Below are 6,571 nucleotides of genomic sequence, written 5' to 3' on the forward strand. Positions count from 1 at the left end.
CAATGTGATAAGTAAATTTACAATGTACCCGATAGAAATATATCGGTTTTATGATAAAATAGGTCTAAATAATGTATCGACACTTTTTAAGTTTGTGTCGATACTTTTTTCCAGAATGAATGCCCAACGAGGTGCTTGCATAAAGTGTCGATACATTTAAAATTGTATCGATCCAAAAAACATCGAAATCGATAATTATAATGTAATAATTAAATTTGCAATGTTACCGGTATAAATATATCGGTTTACTTAGAAAATAGGTCAATATAAGCGTTACAATATTACATTATATAAGCACTACCTAATATGCTATTGTACTTGATAATATTTCCGGTTAAATGATATAAAATAACCAGTCTAAATTTTAACCGGTCACTTGTTTAACCGGTCATGCCATTTTTTAGCCATTTTTTAGGCGCCGCACCGCAGAAACTCCTAGAATACAACGGTAAGTCATTTTACCACAAAACACATCCTTTTTCCCTTTGATAGTAAATTGTTTTACATTGACTCATTTTATTTTGCATTGCCAAGCACGAGACCGAAAACATTTTACACCAAATAAACGGACCCTTAAAATCCAAAGAAAGTGCAAGTAACAAGTTCATTTCAAAACAACAGATAGTGAAAGACATTTTAAAAGGAAACAACTCTATCCTTTCAAAGTGATCTTCATAAAATACATACAAATACATGATACTTCCTATATATTGTTCCACCCCACACTTTTTAGTATTAAAAAGATACCCTTCGATCATAAACTTAAAAAAACTTTCATCAATGGACAATATGACTAAACTACACCGGAGTTCTCGGTGTTTACAACTGCCAAGGTGCAGCATGGAACAGCACCGCAAGGAAAAACACTTCCCACCAAACCAGTACGGACTCCATATCAGGCCACGTAAAGGGGCGTGATGTCCATCTCATTTCCGAGGCATCGTTGGACCCTGAATGGACTGGTGACTGTGCAGTATTCTGTAACCGGACCAGTGAACTAATCACCCTTCCATACAATGCATCCATGCCGGTTTCCCTCAAGGTCCTCGAGCATGAAATCTTCACACTAACACCAATCAGGCACTTGGCACCTGGATTCAGTTTTGCACCCTTAGGACTCATCGACATGTACAACGCCGGTGGTGCCATTGAGGATCTAAAATATGAGGTCAAAGATGGTGCCAAGCTATCCAAGCTCGATATCAGGTATGAAGGTGAAAGCAGTGGTCTTGTTGGTGTGAGAGAGGAGAATTCTAGCAATGAGCAGGTAGGAAAAATTTGATTGGAGATTATAGGTCGTGGAAAGTTTGGTGCTTATTCATCAGCCAAGCCGAGAAAGTGCAGTGTCGGATCTAGTGAAGTCGAGTTCGATTACGATTCGTTGTTCGGATTGGTAATGTTGAGCTTGGAAAAAATGCTGAGGAAGTGCAGAAAGTCCATGTTGAAGTTAGTTATGAGTTAAATGAAGCAGAGTAGTTGTATCAGATTTCACCTTAGAATAGATTCAGCTCTGGTTGGGACTTCATCAAAATAGTCCTCATTTTTAAAACCCATTTATTAGGTTTATGTATTAAGATGGAGTGAAGAAATTGAAATAAAAGTTTATTCTCGTTATTACACAAACTACTCTAACAATTAAGGTGCTCAGTCCATGCGTCCATACAAATACATTTTTTCTAATTGTACAAATTAAATGCCCGACAGTTGAAATATATGTCCAGTACAGCATCCTACCCATAAGTAAACAACACCTACATCTGAAATTCCATTTTAGCAACTGCATTTGATGATACTTCAGATCCACAATGAAGCCAGTCCTTGGCACAGATTAAGGCTTCCACCGTCTCTGGTCGCAATGAGCTTCGGTACTCATCTAGTTGCTTGATCGTTGTATTAAAGACTGAATCTGGAGCGGCAACAGATACTGGAATCGATAAGATGTCACGGGCCATCTTGAAAGCGTCGGATACTTCATCTTGTTCAGCTTCCACCAGCCTAAAACATCAAACTCTTGGACACGTGGCAACAAGGACTCTTCCAAGTACTGATCCAGCTCGGATTTCATCTGCTGGCCACTAGTTTCCATAATGTACATGTCGAAATCCGAAAGTCCTTGGTCAGAAAGAAGGTTCCCTTGATGAGAATCGTCGGCCCTCCCGTTTCCAGCATTCCCTTCTTCTGCGTAAGTTGGTGTCAAAGGCAGTGGAAGTGTTACATACTCGTGAAAGAGCTCATGAATTCCATCATCAACAACTTTGATATACGTGGGAGCGTCTTCACCGTATATTTTTGTGAAACTGAACTCGACAAGCTTCATCTTGAAACGAGGATCCACGACAACAGCAATTGCCAAAATCAAGCTACAATCCCTCCAGTACTTATCAATCTTTCTTGCATCGACTTAGCAAGATTGCTGATGAAGGGATCCTCGTTAGTGATTGAACGACCCAAGTCTGCATGTATTTTCCATGCTTCATGAAAGAATGTGATTGCAGTAGGATTATTTGTAGTTGTAAGGATGGTAGCTGCGTCGAAGATAGGTTTCAAGAAAGTGCATAAAGTCTCAGCCAGCTTCCAGTCTTCCATTGACGGAGCTAGCTTATAATCCGGATCAGAAGTATCCAAACAGTTAAACACTTCCGTCAACTCAGTAGCCGCTGCCAGCATTTGGTATGTCGTGTTCCACTGAGTTTGATCATCAAGAATCAGGGTCTTTTCACTCGGCACTTGAAGCTGGTTTTTAACTTGAACAAACTTTTCATCATGGGATTCTGAAGTCTTCATGTACTTTACACTATCGCGGATTTTCTTGATGGTCTCTTGCCCTGAACCAAGCACATCCTTTGCCATGCTGCTCAGAGTACGAGCTACGCAGTTTCCGAGTAACAGCTGACCATGAAGAATAAGGGGGTTCTTCGTACAGAGCAGGGGTCTAAGATTTTCCAGACCGGCTTCACTAGTTGGACGATTGAAGGTAAGAGAAAACAACTTGCCTTCCAAACTCCAGTCTGACAGGCAGGCAGCAACGACATGACATAGAGCGGAATTGGAATCAGGATATGGTTCCATTATGACATTGAGGACCCGTCTTTGTAACTTCCATTCGAAATCAATGAAGTGTCCAGTTATAAATACATAGCCCAGCGTTTGTTTCGAAGTCCACATGTCTAGTGTCAGACAAACACGCCGGGAATCCCCTCAATAAACTTCATGACGCTTTGCTTTTCCCTTAGGTAAGTTGCAACACAATCCCCTTGAACGGTGTTGAAACTGACTTTGTCAAACCGAGGCTGAAGATTCTGCACAAAAGCTATGAACCCGGGATGTTCAACCATGTGAAGAGGGTAATCGTGCATTATGATCATTCTTGCAATTTCATGGCGGCAACGGTCCTTATCAAATGGGATGAAAGGTGAACTGGGAGATCTGTAGCGTCGCTTTCGTGGTTCACTCCCGTCAACCCTTGGCGTATATGGGGTGGTCAAGTGATTGTTATCTTGGTCACGTTGGATCGCTGGACAGGTACCTTTAGTGATGTGACGTTTGAGGTGGCTGGTCCCTGCTACCTTGGAACCGGTACTGTAAGCAAAACTTTGTTTGCAGCGCTTACAGCATGCTCTTCTACATCCAGCACTCACATGTTCAATGGTAAAGTATTCCCAAACCATGGACTTCTTTTTCCTTCTCTTAGGCTGTGTTTCCGGATGTGGTTCTGGCGGCGTTTCATGAGTGACGAGGGCAAGCTCGTTGTTATTCCCCACTGGGGTTGTTTCCATTTCCGCCATTTTGGACTAGGAAGTAAAACTCGCAGCTGAAAGCAAAAGAGAATTTTAAAAAGGAATTCGCAAACATCAGTATATTTCGAAACAAAAGTGTAGCTCCAATTGCAATTTTAAGGTTACAATGAGGTTTTGCCGAAGCAATCAATCGGTTTCACACATCAAGACAGATAGAAGATTCACAAAGCTCATCAAAACAAAATCTTCTCAGCTTTGAGATGCATCATTTCACAGTGGCCTATAAAATACAGAGGTTCTAGAGAAACAAAGACTTAATTCATTACAACTTTAAGCTGCAGAAACAGTCTAGATTTATGTCAAGGCTGTTGGATACTGAACTAACGGTATAGTCGACGAAAAACAGTACAGACACTGAACTATAAAATTGTACCATCAAATGATATATAACAACGACCTGGTGATCAATGATCACAAATAAGAGCAGCTTTTGTAGGAAAGAGAAGAATTTATCCTAGGTAGTTGAATATTCGATAATGTTATCCAAGTCATAATGCGTAAATCTTATATTACCATCCCCTACACACGAAATCAACACCTATGCAGACATGGATTCGGAATCTCAAACACCAATCACATGAACAAGCTCAGAAAACTGGATATAACCATATCAAACACCTACTAGTACACAAAACTCAACATAGCCTAAATTCGAAATAAGGCGGATAACGGATCTACACAAATTGTTCCATGCTAAAGACATCACAAACATTAGGGAATTTACTTCCCTTTTTTCTCCTTCTCCATTAGCTGGTTGGAAAAATAACATTTTTTTCTTAAATTAAGACATCACAAGTTTCAAGTTCTTTGAATTGCCCGTCCAACTCAGTTAGTAGAGCGCAAGGCTCTTAACCTTGTGGTCGTGGGATCGAGTCTCACGATGGGCAATTCATAATTCTGACTGCCGGAGGTCTTCTACAGAAACTGATCACAACCTGACGTTGGGGGCAGCCTACTATCCTAACTCCCCTCACCCCAGTATATATGAGAATAGGGTAAGCTAATTTTACACGTTTCAAGTTCTTTCAGACAATACCTTCAAGAACTTACTGAGCAGCTATATTTAGCGTAAATTATATCAAAGGTCACCAAATTATGTCCAAATGATAGTTTTAGCCATTAAACTTTTAGAAATTACAAAATAATATTTAAATTTATGTCCAAATAACTTTGAAATGACTATTTTATAATAGTTCAATAAATTTAATGACAGTTTTATAAATTTTAAAAATTCAAAGACCAGAACAATCAAATATGATAAAGAAGCAAATGAAACTATGCCACGTGTCTATGTGTTCCACAACAAAACCAAGTCAATGATAACAACAAATCTAACTTAGCAAATGAAACTACTCTCTAAAGTCATGATAACAAGAAATCTAACTTTACAGGGCTTGGATTGGATAGGTATTTGTCAGATGGACCCACCTGAGGACCAGGGCTAGTAGTCATTTCACATCTAAATGGGCTTCTTCCACAAGTAACCTCACATTTAACATTGCACAAAAGATCTAGGGTTTCAAAGTTACAATAATGAAAAACAAAACAAAGATGGAGAAAATGGAAAAGCCCATATCAAACCCAATTCGATTCCAAAGAAGGTAAACTTCAAACGCATATCAACATCAATAAACACAAAACATAGAAAGGAATAACGAAACCCAGATCAGCAACGAAAGTGAAAAGGACCCATTAACATCGAAGAGGCGAAACCAGAGCTTAAGAATCGGAACTTTTAAAAATTGAAAAGCAAAAAACCCATATCAAAGCATGAGAAATAATCAAACGAAAGCTATATAAATAAAAAACAACAACAACTTCGAGATTAATTTTATCGAGACACTGAAGCACGAAGCGTTTAAAATCAAAACCCATATCAAAAAAACGAAGCAAGCATTAAAGACATAGAAATCGGAAACAAGGGGGAAAACCCAAAATTTACAATTTTAAGAAATGAACACAAGAATCAGGTAAGGGAAGGAGATTTTTACCAGTCAATTGTAAAAGCCCCAAAGAGAAGCGATCCGGGAGCGAATAGGAAGGCCGGAAAGTGAGTCCCGTTGAAGGGGGTAGAGATCTAGGGTTTTGCAGGAAGAGAAAGGGGGAGGAGGAAGGCGGTGGAAGATTTGGGCTTACAGACCCGAAAAAGAGATGCTAATTGGACCTGAAAGGTGGAGAGTAGTTGTTGGTTTAAGGGGGATAAGGTAAAATTTTGTGGGGTTATTAAATTCGAAGTTTTTGCCAAAAAGAAGCAATCTTCTCTTCTTCTTCTTTTCGTTTTGGACTTTTAGGGTTTGGTATGAAGAACCAATTTTGAGTTTGCAAGGAAGCCCAATGGCAAACAATCCAAGGTCAATCTTTTAAACAAAATAAAATTCAATCCTGTTTTGTTTACCCATTATACTTTGATTGTATCAATTTTTTTTTGTACAAATAAAGTTTGAATCAGGGGTGGCTCTCCAGTACAGGATCAAGGCATACCTAAGATTTAATTAAAGAATTTACAGATTATCCATCAAGAGTGACGGTAATAAGATTCAAATATTATCTTATAAACTCAAATTTCTGAATCCCAATCACTTGTACCAACACTCGTTGGCTTAATTGTATCAATTATGATTACAACTGATATACAATTTGTTTGAATTTAGTTTTAATGTTTAATTTGATACTAATTTTTCTCAATTAATACCCTAGAAAAGCTATGTAAGCACTTACAAAATAACTAATTAACTATAAGAAAATAGTAACAAATTCATGTAATACAAAACGTA

The 6,571-nt window shown here is 38.6% G+C and overlaps 1 pseudogene; it reads right to left on the minus strand.

The window, feature by feature from the left end:
* Positions 1-1,620: 1,620 nt before the first annotated feature.
* LOC120197383 lies at positions 1,621-6,005 on the minus strand (annotated as a pseudogene).
* Between the last annotated feature and the right edge of the window lie 566 nt (positions 6,006-6,571).

The sequence above is a fragment of the Hibiscus syriacus genome, unplaced genomic scaffold (genome assembly GCF_006381635.1).
Source record: "Hibiscus syriacus cultivar Baekdansim isolate YM2019G1 unplaced genomic scaffold, ASM638163v2 tig00117048_pilon, whole genome shotgun sequence".
NCBI classification, from domain to species: domain Eukaryota; kingdom Viridiplantae; phylum Streptophyta; class Magnoliopsida; order Malvales; family Malvaceae; genus Hibiscus; species Hibiscus syriacus.